At 47.3% G+C, this 14,585-nt stretch overlaps 1 protein-coding gene across 1 annotated transcript in view; it reads left to right on the top strand.

Annotated features, from left to right (window-relative positions):
- The window catches only part of BMP7 (bone morphogenetic protein 7), an 86,275-nt gene that overhangs the window by 48,617 nt on the left and 23,073 nt on the right, over positions 1–14,585 (top strand). The gene's annotated exons all lie outside the window — the stretch shown is intronic.

Raw genomic sequence — 14,585 nt, 5'->3', positions numbered from 1 at the left:
GGAGTCCCCACAACCTTTGGGCTGTCAGCCATCACGCCCCAGTACCCTGCACAGCACCCCCTCACATGGCTTTGCTTCGTGAATGGAAATTAGATTATAAGAGCATTTTTAAGTGGTAAGATCTTTTTTCCTTCTCTCTTCTCCAGGGCCAAGTTAAGGACTCTTTACAGATGACGCTTGGAGTTCCAAAGAGGCCTTCTCTCCCCAGTGTGTTGTGGGTTAGGGATTTGCTCGGCCTTCTGCTTTGAGGCTGGGCCTGCAGGTGGAAGAGGGTGCGTGGGGGTGGTTTGGGAATCAAGTCTGCAAAAGAGACCGAAGTTAGAGCCAGGAGCCACCTGGGACACCCGTAACGGTCAAGGGAAGGGAAACTGGGATTCTCTGTGCCAGGCTCTCTCCAGCCATCCCTGCCTGGGAGCCTTTTACCCTCACGTGTGGCACTGCTGGGGCTTGGGGAGCATCCCAGGGATGAGTTGCTAGAAGAAACTGTGAAGCCTGTAATCTTGCTGCTGGACCATAGAGGAACCCCCAGCTTCCACATCAGCACTGGTGTTGAGTCTTTGCTCTCTGCAGGCACCACCCCCATAGGTCGTCTTGGTGGGGGTCCCTGCCGTGAGCCTGGGAAGCAGTTGCTGGCCACCCAGGCTGGATGACTCCCACTATGTTAACCTCTCTAGCTGTGACTTGGGACAGGGCCTCCACCCCTCCTAGAGGGATGGCCCAGTTGAGCCATAGACCCCAGTGCTTCCCCTTAGTACTCACCTTTCCATTTGTGGGGACTCTGCCCTGGGGCTACCTTAGACCTACTGAGGAGTCAAGGCCCATTCGAGCAGCCATCTGTCATTGAGTGGGAGTTCAGGTAAATCCCCTGGCCTCCAAGCTCACAGGGCATCCCCAAGAGCACAGCCCCCCAGAGGTCTCCTGGGCATGAGCCCCAGAGCCACTGTGTCCCATCTGGCTGATCTCCAAGCCTGCCTCACTGGCCCGCCCCCTCCAGTTCACCTCTCAAACTACTTGCATTCATGTCCTTGACCCAGGGTCTGCTTTGAGGACCTACTTTGAAGCAGCCAGCAAGTGCCTACTCATTTCCTCAGCATTCCCTCTTTCCCAACCCTGCTCTGGTTTGGAGATGCTGCCATCAGAAGCCTTAGACACTTATTCTGGACAGAAGGCCCCTGTTCTTCTAGATTTTGTGACCTGGCATCTGTTTTTGAAACTCTTGAATTTTTTTTTTTTTTTATTGTTGGGGATTCATTGAGGGTACAATAAGCCAGGTTACACTGATTGCAATTGTTAGGTAAAGTCCCTCTTGCAATCATGTCTTGCCCCCATAAAGTGTGACACACACCAAGGCCCCACCCCCCTCCCTCTGTCCCTCTTTCTGCTCCCCCCCATAACCTTAATTGTCATTAATTGTCCTCATATCAAAATTGAGTACATAGGATTCATGCTTCTCCATTCTTGTGATGCTTTACTAAGAATAATGTCTTCCACTTCCATCCAGGTTAATACGAAGGATGTAAAGTCTCCATTTTTTTTAATGGCTGAATAGTATTCCATGGTGTACATATACCATAGCTTGTGAATCCATTCCTGGGTTGGTGGGCATTTAGGCTGTTTCCACATTTTGGCGATTGTAAATTGAGCTGCAATAAACAGTCTAGTACAAGTGTCCTTATGATAAAAGGATTTTTTTCCTTCTGGGTAGATGCCCAGTAATGGGATTGCAGGATCAAATGGGAGGTCTAGCTTGAGTGCTTTGAGGTTTCTCCATACTTCCTTCCAGAAAGGTTGTACTAGTTTGCAGTCCCACCAGCAGTATAAAAGTGTTCCTTTCTCTCCACATCCACGCCAGCATCTACAGTTTTGAGATTTTGTGATGTGGGCCATTCTCACTGGGGTTAGATGATATCTCAGGGTTGTTTTGATTTGCATTTCTCTAATATATAGAGATGATGAACATTTTTTCATGTGTTTGTTAGCCATTCATCTGTCATCTTTAGAGAAAGTTCTATTGCTGTCTCTTGCCCATTGATATATGGGATTGTTGGCTTTTTTCATGTGGATTAATTTGAGTTCTCTATAGATCCTAGTTATCAAGCTTTTGTCTGATTGAAAATATGCAAATATCCTTTCCCATTGTGTAGGTTGTCTCTTTGCTTTGGTTGTTGTCTCCTTAGCTGTACAGAAGCTTTTCAGTTTAATGAAGTCCCATTTGTTTATTTTTGTTGTTGTTGCAATTGCCATGGCAGTCTTCTTCATGAAGTCTTTCCCCAGGCCAATATCTTCCAGTGTTTTTCCTATGCTTTCTTTGAGGATTTTTATTGTTTCATGCCTTAAATTTAAGTCCTTTATCCATCTTGAATCAATTTTTGTGAGTGGGGAAAGGTGTGGGTCCAGTTTCAGTCTTTTACATGTAGACATCCAGAAACTCTTGAATTTGTTAATGGTGTGGCTCACTTCTGTCTGTGAACTCCACTGTTAAGTTCATTTCCTTTCCCCTTTGTCTGTCTGCTTCACTCCACTTTTCTGTCTCTGGGCTTGGAATTCTAAAACAGCCTGTGGTTCTTAAAAAAAAAAAAAGGATTGGAAACATGATCCATCATGAAAACTGTGTTTGTGTTGTTTGTTCCTTGAATGTGTGTGAAAGAGGCTGAATTTACCTCATTCTATTTTGGTCTGTAGCTGGAGGATGGAGGAAATGGGGCGACCAGGGGAGTCTAGAAAGACGAGTTTACTGCTCCTGGCTGCCTGCCCACCTCCACGGTGCCAGATGTGGGCAGCTGCCCATCCGTGCAGGATTTTCCCCAGAGCTATGTCAGAGGCTCCGCAATGCCTCCCACGAGGCCTGATTTTTCTGGGGTGACTCCCAGAGTTCTGAATGTTTCCCCATAAATCCATCTGATCTGTGCGTCAGAATCAACAGTAACTCATCTCCTGTTCCTGGGTTTCCGTGTGGGTCACATTGAGGTTGAATGGAATGACAGGACCTTCAATTTTCCAGAAATTCTGGGGCTTAAACCCTGGAATCTTAACCAAAGGGAAATAAGAGTTGGGTCCAAAAGTAAATTGGAGATTCGCTTTCTTCCCTATGGCTGTTCTCTGCCTACCTGAGTCCTCTTGTTTTTTGCTGAGTGTTAGGAAAGGAAATGCCCTGTAGAGGTGGTGGGCATGGGGGAAGCCCTTACCATCTGGCAGTTTCCACCTGGGGCCAGAATGGGGTAAGTGGACAGCCCCTAAATTCCACAGCCCCTTAATTCCCCCGGGGAAACAGGGGGTGTAGAAGTGCCCAAGGGGTGACAAGGTCAACCTCAGTGAGACCATGTGGCTGGGTGCCCATGACCTGGGAGATAAGGCCGCAGGGAACAAGGAGGTACAGAGCCATCTCTGGAGGTACCTAAGTAATCTGAAAAAATATAAACTTAAAAAAGTGAAATAGAAAACCTCCTTGACTGGTGGGAATACTCAGAAGACAACAGCGTCTGTGTTGTGAAGACCAGCTGTGTGCCAATGCTGTGTGCTGGGTGATAGGCTGTGAAGCGTGGGGCAAAATAGGGCTGGGTCTTGCCGACAGGGAGCTGGAAATCTAGTGGGGAAGGAGGAAAACCCAAAGCATTGTGCAAACAAACTTAAACTTCAGCCTGGGTGCCCAGAGAGGAGGGCCCGGAGGGTGTCCAATGTGGATGCGCCATTAGGGCATCCATCAGGAGACACTTCCTCGGGAAGTCAAGGATGGGCAGATGTGATGGAAATGAAAAGGTGAGGAAAAGCGGTGGGGGCAGCGGGAACAGCGGGTGTGAAGACCCATGGTGGGCTAGAGTCTGGCACAGACGAGAAAGGGGGCTGGGGCAGGAGGAGAGTGTGGAGAAACGGCTGGGCCACCTGGAACCTCCAACGTAGGGTGACTAAAGCCCCCCGGCTCCCCAGTTTCCCTGTTTGGACCATCAGTTACACAGTCTTCCTTACTGTGGGGTTCATTAGGGAGTTTGGTTTCTTATACTAAGGGCTTTATAAGGCAGGGTAGCTCCTCCCTCAAGCAGCTGGGGCAGGGAAAGGGAGGGCCAGGAAGGGTAGAGCTGGGACCCCGAGGTTTTCCAGTCAGCTCTCCCTGTGTTCACAACATGAGGAGCTCCAGGCCAGCTACAGTTGCCACCTGTATGTACACCTGGCTTTCTCTTTCTCTAACCCTCTGTCTCCCACCTGTGAGGTGGACAATGGCACCTTCAGTTTAAGTATCGTACGATACCTAGGGCAGAGCTAGGCTAGATTATTACATCTTGAGTCAGGGTCAGCACATTGCAGCTGCGGTCTTGGTTTAGGGTGGGGGCTGTCAGTTCACACAGACATTGAGGCCTTTTGCAGCCACCTAGGAGCCCAGAGCCTGTCTTGATGGGGCATCTTGACCGTGTTATCCCACCGAGTCCATGTTTAGAACCATCCTCACTGTTAATTTAACAAACAAAGGAATTGGAAGGACCTGCCCAAGGTCACTCTCCTGGGATTTGACTCCAACTTTCTCCACCCCAAAGCCTTGTGTCATAATTCCTACATCCATGACCACCCAAAGTGTGACCCCAGGATCACCCTGGGGACTTCATTGCAAAGAGGGTCCTGGGCTCCCCCCGGACATCCTGGTCATCTCTGCTGGCAAGTGCATCTGTGAGGGGGGAGAGTCTTCCATTTTTGACTATGATCCTTTTCATCAGGACCTCCGAGCCCTCACACAGACACAAATTTGAGAGCCTCTTTCCCACACTCCACTGCCAGAGAGTCTTTGCAGCAGCACTTCTCAGAGGCTTTACAGAGCTTATTCTACATTATGAAATCTCTAAGGAGCAATGTATCATATGATGCTTCCTAGCCTTATTTAACTATAGGGCTTTTGGGGGGTTTGACCCTCTCATTTACCTCTTCTACATATCCTAAGATGCAGTTTTTGTAGATCACTATGAAAGTTTTGAGATGGTTTGTGTCATGGTCCATTATTTTACTTTCAAGAAACACAGCTGACGGCGTCCTTTCTGATTCACCATGCAAGTTTCAGCTTTCTCTGCTTAAAATTGTTTCTGGGAAGGCTTCATTTCTTTTCATCAGTGTAGATTTTAGGTTTCTTGATTTTTATGTATCTCAAAACTTTTGTAATGACTCTAAACCCTTTGTCTTGCAAACGGGGAGACTGAGGCCCAGAACTTGCTAGCTGCTGACTTTCTTCTTTCTGTCTCTGACCACACAGCTCTTGTGGGCGCTGGGCAGGAGTGTTCTTGACCGTGAATGCATGGGCGAGTGGGCTCTCTTTGCGGTCAGCTGGCCCTGCCCAGTGACAGGCACAGATGATCCTGGAGGGTGGAAGGCCGTGGGCTGGCCTCCTGAACGCGTCTGTGGCAGGAGGATATTGTGCTCCTTTGTGTATTTTTCCATCTTTCTCCCAAATGACTTAATTTCAGTCTTCCTGGATATGTGCAGTCTTAAAATGTATTTTTTAAAAAAGTCTTTGACCTTACTGACGTCATCTTCCTATCTGGGGGATGCCAGGACCTGTTCGGGTGATTTGGTAGGAAAGCAGGGCTTTCCCTGTGACTGGGGTGGGGGAGCCGGGCCTGGGCTAGTGCTCCAGGCCTGGAGGTCAAGAGAGGCTCCCCTTGAGCCCAAGAGCTGGCGGCCAGGTGGGGCCAAATTCTTCCTTGGGCTCCTTTGGTCTCCTTCCCTGGCTTCCCCACAGGGCAGAGTCTGCTGTTGGTCCAGGTGTGTGGTGGGTGGCTGCTTCCCAGCACTGCTTCCTCAGCGACCACATGTCTGCTGTCTCTCCCTGACATCATACTAGCCTGGGAGCACGCTGGCCGCCTGCTCACAGGCTCTGGCCCACTCCCCTGCACGCTCTCTTCTGAGGAATGTTCTTGCAGCCCGGCAGCAGTTCACAACACTCAGGGCTTCACATGGTCCAGCCTCACAGTTTTCTAAAGAACAGTAGGGTGAGCTGGACGAGGGTCAAAGGAGGAGTGGAGCTGCGATTGGTAGGTCAGATTATCCCCACCCCTGCTCACAACTATCCCGAGCTTCCCAGCTCTCAGGACGTGGCTTCCCGAGGCCATGCTCGCTGTAGATTCTGGCCGCTGTGCACCTATACCCCTCCTTGATAATTTCATCACACTTTCCACATTCTGTTCCCTCTGCTGGGAACGCTTATCCCTGCTCCCTTAAAGAGGCTTCCCCAGGGATTTCCTCCCTGCCTACCTCCATGCCCCAAGACTAGTCCTTTACTTTTGTCTTGATCATCAGAGGACTTTTCTCTTCTTTATGCCACTTAATTAGGGTTTTAATTACCCTCCTTGTGCCGTGCTCTCCACCTCCAGGCTTAGAACTCCGAGTCTGGCTGCCACTGCTTCGCTAGCTCCTGGTAGATGAGGCATCCTGGTGTGGATTTCAGGAGTGATGCTGTATTAGTTCCTCTTAGCTGCTGTAACAAGTAAACACCAAATTAGTGGCTTAAGAAGACACAGATTTATTCTTTTTCCACTTTGGAGGCCTGAAGTCCGAACTGGGTTTTACGAGGCCAAAATCAAGGCATCGGCAGGACAGTGTCTCCTTAGAGACTCTGGGGACAGTCTGTTTCTTGCCTTTTCCAGCTTCTCAAAGCTGCCACGCTCTTTGGCCCATCGCCCCTGTGGCAGTCACCTCCCTGACCTCTGCTTTTGTTGTCACATCTTCTCCAGCCTCCTTCCTCCCTCTTTTCCTTAGAAGGACCCTTATATTTACTCTGCCCATCAGGATAACCCAGGATAGTCCCCACCTCTTAAGTCTCCAACTGACATTGTGTCTGCAAAGTCCCTCTGGTCGTGTGTTATGGCATCCTCCTGGGTCTGTGGCTCAGCATTCAGATATCTTTGAGGGGGACATTATTCTGCCTGCCGCATAGTCTGAAGTCTGTTTTCCTTTCCTTAATGGTGGGGCCACTTGGCACTGGTGTGACCACACCCTCTTCTGCCCCCACCTCAGCCTAGGGGCAGGGATAGTTCCTGTCTGAACGCTGATGGCCGATGGGGAGGAAGGACTGGGTACTCTCTGCACCCCTCTGTCCCCTAGTGTTCTCATCTGTTACATGGGGTCAAGAGTGTGCTGCCTCACTGGAGGAGTGGGGTGAGGTGGGAGAGTGCCACTGGTGCCCAGGTGCACGGTAGGTGTCCAGGTCGTGGCATTGGGATGCTCAGGCTCCTGCCCACCAGCCGGGCCTCCTCGACAACCCTGGGATGGTTCCAAATGTGTCTCCAACAAACCCTGACTTGTGCCTGCTCCCTAGTGGACGGTGGCTGAGGGTCCCTGGGGGAAATCAGGCTGGTTGTCAGGCTGTGCTGGCGAGAGCTTTTCTCATCACAGTCACCTAAATTATGGCCCAGAACAGAATCCTAAGCCCCTTCAGCCATCAGTAGCCTGTGTGAAAACAGAAACTCTCTGAGCTGAAAACCAAAATGCCTGGGATGTATTGCCAGGGTCCTGTTTGGCTGTGGAGACCCTGGATGGCTGGATCCAGGGGTAGGAGGTTGAAGAAGGAATCTCTCCCCCCTCCGACCCAAACACTGGGTCCTAAGACAGGACGCAGCTGTCTCAGGGAACGAGGCGGTGGTGCAGCGTGACCCAGTTGGCATCTGTGTTTCCAGTGGCAGCTCCTCCCGCCTGGAGTCAGAGAAACCTCAGACTTCCCAACTCTGCCCTGGTTCTTGGCAGAGCCAGTTTCAGGGCTGTCTTCCCCAAGCTTTAAGCAGTAACAGTTTTTCTGAGGCCCAGGGGAGCCACATCCTGCATCCTACATGGGAATCCTACTCTACTGGGAATAGCCTCTAAGTAGCCAGAGGGCAAAACAATGACTTTCCACCTTCTCACGTTTGAGATTTTAAAATACCCACTTTTCCATTGTGGTAGGACTTTCTGGGGAAGGTGGGCTTAGGGGCCCTAGAAACCCGCTCTGGGGGCTGCATTCTTCCTGCCCCTCCCTCTGGGATTAGATTTCAGCCGCGTGCTGCATCCATGTCCCTGGGAAGTGCCGCAGCCCTGGCAACACACTTTATCCCCAGTCTGGTGATTAAATATTAACACCTCTCAGCACGGATGAGTTGGGGTCACCTGCGGTTCACACCTGACAGAGCGGGGCTTCAGTGAAGCCTGGTTGCAGGAGGGAAGACATTCAGAGTCTTGTGCTATTTCTGTAAATCAGAAGCAGCATGAGAAAGTGGAAAGAACATCAAGCCTGTAGGCAAAAGACCTGTGACCCATACCCTTGTCTCTGCTGCCTCTCTAGGAACTTAGAGGAGCTGGCAGAATGTTACACATCTGTGGGAGGGGCTGTGTGCCATGCCTGCCACCTCGTCCAGGTGTGTCCTGCCCATTGAGTAGGGATGGAAATATATTACCCCATTCAGATGTAGCTTTTTCCAGAAATAGGGTGTGTTCGCTAAACTGAGACAGTATTGATTGACGTGTGTTAGCTTGTAAAGGGGAACAGCACCCTTCAGTGGGGATTGTCTCCGAGACTCTGAAGTATGTGCATATAAACCCTACAACAATTATTAGCATAAAGGCACTGTTCAGTATGTTTGGGGTTCATTCAATACACCCTTTTAAAGTGCACAACCCAGTGGCTTTTAGTTCATTTGGAGTTGTGCGACCAACCCACTGTGTCATGACCCCACAGGTAGTGATTTTCAACCCGTGTACCAGGCACACTGGCGTGCCACGGGAGGATCTTAGCTGTGCTGCAAAAATTTTTTTAAATTATTAATTTATTTCCAAAAGAAGTTCAAAGCACAGTATATATATATATATATATATATATATATAACTTTTTAAAATTCTTTTTTTGATCAACATACTTGAATTGTGCTGTGTAAGTTTAACTATAAGTTCAAGTGTGCCCTGAGATAAAAAAAAAAGGTTGAAAAACATTGCCATAAGGAAACTCCCTTCCCATTGGCAGCTGCTCGAATTTTCCCTCCCTCTCTAGCTGCTGGAAAACCCTAATCTACTTCCTGTCTTTAGAGATTTGCCTATTCTGGGTGCTGGAAATGGAATCTTAAGTTTATGTGATCTTTCATGTTCACTTTCTTTTACTTGCGTGACGATTTCAGGGTTCATCTGTGCCGTTGAATGATCAATACTTCATTCCTTTTTATGGCCAAAACTATAAGTAATTCACATAGTAAAATACATATTCCATTGTATGAATTTACCCTCTTGTTTATCCATTCATCAGTTGATGGACATCTGGTCTGTTTCCACTTTGACTGTTAGGACTATTGCGGCTATGAATGCTCTGCGGACGATTTTGTGTGGGTGTATATTTTCATTTCTGTGGGTAGTAGAATTGCTACTTTATATTTCACCTTTTGAGGTTCTGGTTTCTCCATCTTCTTGCCCACAACACTGGTCATGGTCAGGGTTCTTAGCTCTGGCCATCCTCCTAGGTGTAAAGTGCTATCTCCTTGTGGTTTTGATTTGCATTTCCTTAATAGCTAAAGAAGGGTCTTTTTAGATGTTCACTAGTTACTTTAGAGAAATGTCTATTCAAATGGGCCTTCTCCATTTTTAGTCAGTGGCATGCCAGCTTTACTATGTGAATTCCAGACTTCTGTACAAGCAGGAATTATCTATTGATAATTAGGTGAATTGCAGTATAAAACCCTCTGGGGTGTGGAGATGGGAAAAGCCTTTTTAAAATTCTTATTTCAGTTTCTTTTGGGCAGCCCAACTTTTCTATTTCTTTTTGCACTGATTTTAGCATTTTGTATTTCCCCCTAAATTTACATACTATGCATTCTGTTTTTTAACAGCTTTTTCCTTTATTCTATGTTTCTACCTTGGCAACATGTTAGATTTATATGGTCCCTGATGCACCTGCATAGGGTTCTGTTGCCTTGGATGCGCCATGTGGTTTACCAGTCCCCACTGGTAGAGGCTAGTTTTCAGTTTTTCTGTTGTAAACAATGTAACTTTTGTTTTGGGTCATCTGTCTCCGAAACTAACCACCCACACGTAGTGGCTTAAAGTAACAAATCATTTTATTGCTCAGGAATTTGGGCAGGGCTTGGCTGGGCGGTTCTTCCACACTTTGTAATGTCTGTTGTGGTCACTGATGAACCTTGGGGCTTGTTCTTTCTCCCTCCCTCTCTTTATAGAGTCTCATCCTTACTCCCTCTGCCCCCTCCTCGCTGCGTGGTCTCTCTCTTCAGTACTGTAGTCAGACTTCTTGATTTAGTGATTAGCTTTTCTGAGAGCAAGAACAGAAACTTCTAAGCCTCTGAAGTCCCGGCCTTGGACCTGACAGGGACTCTCTTCCTTTTGGTCCTACTGGTCACAGCTGGTCTCTTGGTCAGCATAGACATCAGAGATGGGGAACAGACTCCACAGCTTTATTTAGAGAATAGCAAGCAGATATAGCAATAGGAGCCACAGCTTTATTGGAAAATCTAGCACTACTGTGAAGATCCTCATATACTTGTGGTGAATTTTGGAGTCTAAGGTGAACATTTTTGAGTAGGTATGTAGTCTGTTAACTGGAGGATCTCAAGCTAGTCACATAATCTCTGGGGCTAAGACACATAAGGTGTGTTCCCATCTTAGAATTCCTGAAGTTTAGCAGGGAATAGATACCAACACTGACATAGCTTGTAATAACTGTAGGTATTCCCCAGAGAGCCCCAGGAGTTGTTGCCAGGTGAGTCATAACTTGGTTGTCCCCAGTCCCTGAAAAAGATGGCATTTTCCCCATTATACAGAAGAGGAAACTGAGGCTCAGGAATTAGCTGGCTTGATCATCTTGCCTTCCCCATTCCCCACTGCCTGGGTTTCATCCCCCTCTACTGTTTTCTCTGCCCCATACAATGTCATGACAACATGCATCAGACAGGATTCGACAACTTCCTGTGTCTCTCCTGTCCCCTGGTGAGTTAAGGAGGTGACAAGGGCTTAGGTGCTCAAGTTCTTGGGACAGGTTTCCTGTGTTGTAGCCTGGTTCTGACGCTTATAAAACCTGTCAATGTGGACGTTGTCTTCACCTCACTGATCTTCACGTTACTCATCTGTAAAGTGGGAATAATCATCCTTGCAAGACATTGGACAGGTGGGGAGATTCGGAAAACCAATGCTTGGGAGGCGCCTAGCTTCTCAGTTGTGGTAAAGGTAAAAGAATGCACTTAGGTTCTTTGAGGCCCTGCACTCTGAGTCTTTCCCACCTGGGCTGGGTCAGGGAGGCCAGTGTGTTCAAGGTAAATAAAATGTCACAAAGGGCTCATTCAGTGCTCTCCTGGTTGTAAGAACCAGTGTTCTTTATGATATTCCAGGTGGTAGCTAGAAATTCCCACTTTCCCAGCTGCTGAGTAATTCCTTCCTTGTCCTTTTCATGAGGTCCTGGGATGTACAACGAAAAGCAGAGCCTGTGTTAACATCTCACACTCTACCCATCTCAACAAGGCTCCCCTCTCTTGGTGCCTTCAGATGGAGGTTTGGGTCTTCTAAGCGTACCTGGAACAAAATGCAAAATGTGACTTGAGGGAGGGGAGCTGAGTGGATCACCCTGATTCACGGTGAGTCAACGCTGGCCTGTAACGTCTGGCCCTCAATGTCATGGCCGGCAACAAGAGAATGTTTAGCATCGCTTGGCAAGGCTTTCTCTGTTCAAAGGCTTAATCCCGTTCCCTCAGTTACCATTCATTGTTTTACCATCCATGAGGAACTGTCCAGATATCTGGTCACATTTTCCTCCAAATAACAATTTTCCAGCAATATCACCACCTGGGTGTGTGACTTCTGTGCTATGGTATAAGATGTTTCCTACAGGGGCCCTGGGAGCCTGATTCAGTAGGAGACATTGTTTTGGTTTGGAGTGGTGTTTCTTCTCTCATCTGTTAATTGTGGAGAACAGCTAACTGGTTCCTTGACAACCTTGGTAGCATTCCAGAGCCAGGACAGTCATCAAGGCAAATTGGAGATGAAGACAGCAGGAAAGTCTTGTTTGCAAGCTTAAAATCTGTATGGACATCCCCCAAGCCAGGCTGAAATCACCTCTGAAATAGTGCGAGGAGGAAGAAGTAAAAGAGTCATGAAAAGTCGTCTCAGGAAGTGGAAGACATTATTCTGAGTAAAGCGTCACAAGAATGGAGAAGCATGAATCCTATGTACTCAATTTTGATATGAGGACAATTAATGACAATTAAGGTTATGGGGGGGAAGCAGAAAGAGGGATGGAGGGAGGGGGGTGGGGCCTTGGTGTATGTCACACTTTATGGGGGCAAGACGTGATTGCAGGAGGGACTTTGCCTAACAATTGCAATCAGTGTAACTGGCTTATTGTACCCTCAATGAATCCCCAACAATAAAAAAAAAAAAGAAAAGTCGTCTCATTATTTTAATTCGGTTTAGACATGAAAGTCAAACTTAGGGTCTTCAAAATCCTATGTGTCTCTAAAAAGACTTCCTTACTTCTGTAATCTCTCTATGTTAAAGATGAGAGTAAGTTTCTTACATATGATGAGGGACTATGGCTTTTCGGGCTGGGGGACGATGTATTGCCTTGTATCGTGGGGATGAATTTTTGGTTGTAAGATCAGAAGTCATGTGGCATTCACACATGCAGCATAATCATCTTAGCCCATTTGTGATGCTATAACAAAATACCCAAGACTGGGTAGTTTATCAATAATGGAAATGTATTTCTCACAGTTCTAGAGGCTGGGAAGTCCATGATCAACGTGCTGGCAGGGTCAGTGTCTGGTGAAGGCTGTTCTCTGCTTCAAGGTGGCACCTCGTTGCTGTGTCCTCAAGGAGTGGACGGTGGAAGGGCAAAAAGGGGCCAAACCTTCTCCCTTAAGCTCTTTTATAAAGACACTAATCCATCCCTGATGGCCTAATTTCCTCCTAAAGGTCCCACCTCTTAATACTGTTACGTCGAGGATTGCGTTTCAACATGAGTTTTGGGAGGAGTGCAAACACTTACATCGCAGCAATACTATAATTAAGTATTTTCTGAATCGGGTTCTGGGAGTTGTTGAGTATTACGAATAAGTGGGGTTTCTAGGGGTGACCCCTGCCATCCTCTGTGGTCCTGGTAATGCTGCCCATACCTGTGAAGTGCCCGCACTCACGTGGCCAGGAGCCAGGCACATGATTTGACTGCACCGACAAGATTCTCCGGCCTCAGACTTTTGGTTGGAAAGAAGCAACCCAGGGGAAACGGCTCAGATTTGCTCCTTCTTTGATGTGCTTAGTGTGACAGCCCTGCTCCCACACACCTGCCTCAGCTTCTGTCTTTCTCAGCCTGGTTCTTCCTCCCTGTGCTGGCTTCTCTGAGGGACCTGTTCATCCCCCTGTTATTTTATTTCATTGCAAAAATAAATTTAAGAAACCAGCTAATGTTATGGATTTATTTCTTGCTTGTCTTCTCTGAACCCTGTACATACTGATGTGTCTGACAGATGTCTACTGTATCGTGTGTAATACAGCAGAATTATAATTTGGCGGACCTCAGCAGCTGAGGTCCCCGGACCAGTCAGGAAAGGTAAATGGGTATGGCTGTGTCACTAGTTTTAGTTGGGAGCACTGGGGCTTGGGCCAACTAGAGACAGGTGCCTCATCTAAAGGGGCTTCTGTTGCTCTGCTCCTGCTGATGGCTCATTGAGTTATGTTCCAGCAAGTCTGATTTGTCAAAGACTCCGCAATGGTGACAGCTATGCCTGAGCAAAGTAATGTCCAGGAAAACCGTCCCCGTGTATCATTGCCAGCTTGGGGTTGTAGGTAGCCTGGTTGGGTTCTCATCCTACCTGGACACTGTACTAATGGTGTAATTCTGGACAAACAACTCCACGTTTCTGAGCCTTAGTTTTGCATTCTGCACCTTGATGTGGGTGATATCATCCTTTACCCAGAGACTTGTTGGAAGGACACAGTGATATGATGCTGGTGAAGCATTCAACCTAGAACCTGGCACAGAGTAAGTGCTCAATAAATAGTTGTTACGTCTGCCATCTATGTGTGAGCAGAGAAAATTCACCTTCATTCTCAGGAAAACTAGGTAACTCTCGTATGATGAGATCAGTGGCTTAGGAAAGGAGCCAGTGTGGTGGTGTTCATTGTTACAGCCCAGCACCTGGCACAACATAGGGGTTCAGATATTTAATTGACTGTTGAAGGAATTAAAGTATCAAAACTTAGAATCTTTATCATTAAAGGTGCACAAGAGATGCTATGAAGACCTTGAATACTAGAATTCTATTTCCAGAATGTAAAGATTTATCTATCCACACATTCATCCATCCATCCACCTACCCACCCACTCCTAGACATCTGTTCATCCACTCACCCAGCCAGCCATCCTCTAACCACTACAACAGTGGTTCTCAATCTTTTTTATCTCATGGCACACTTGAACCTATAAACCTCCACGGCACACTTAAATTATGTTGATTTAAAAAAAAGAATATACTTACCGTGCTTTGAACTTCTTTTGAAAATAATTTAATTAATCTTCATGGCACACCTAAGATCCTCTCATAGCATACCAGTGAAATTGAAAGTCACTGCCCTACAAAGATAATGCTGGCATTATC

The sequence above is a fragment of the Nycticebus coucang genome, chromosome 21 (assembly GCF_027406575.1).
Source record: "Nycticebus coucang isolate mNycCou1 chromosome 21, mNycCou1.pri, whole genome shotgun sequence".
NCBI lineage: Eukaryota > Metazoa > Chordata > Mammalia > Primates > Lorisidae > Nycticebus > Nycticebus coucang.
This window is presented reverse-complemented; position numbering and strand designations above follow the sequence as displayed.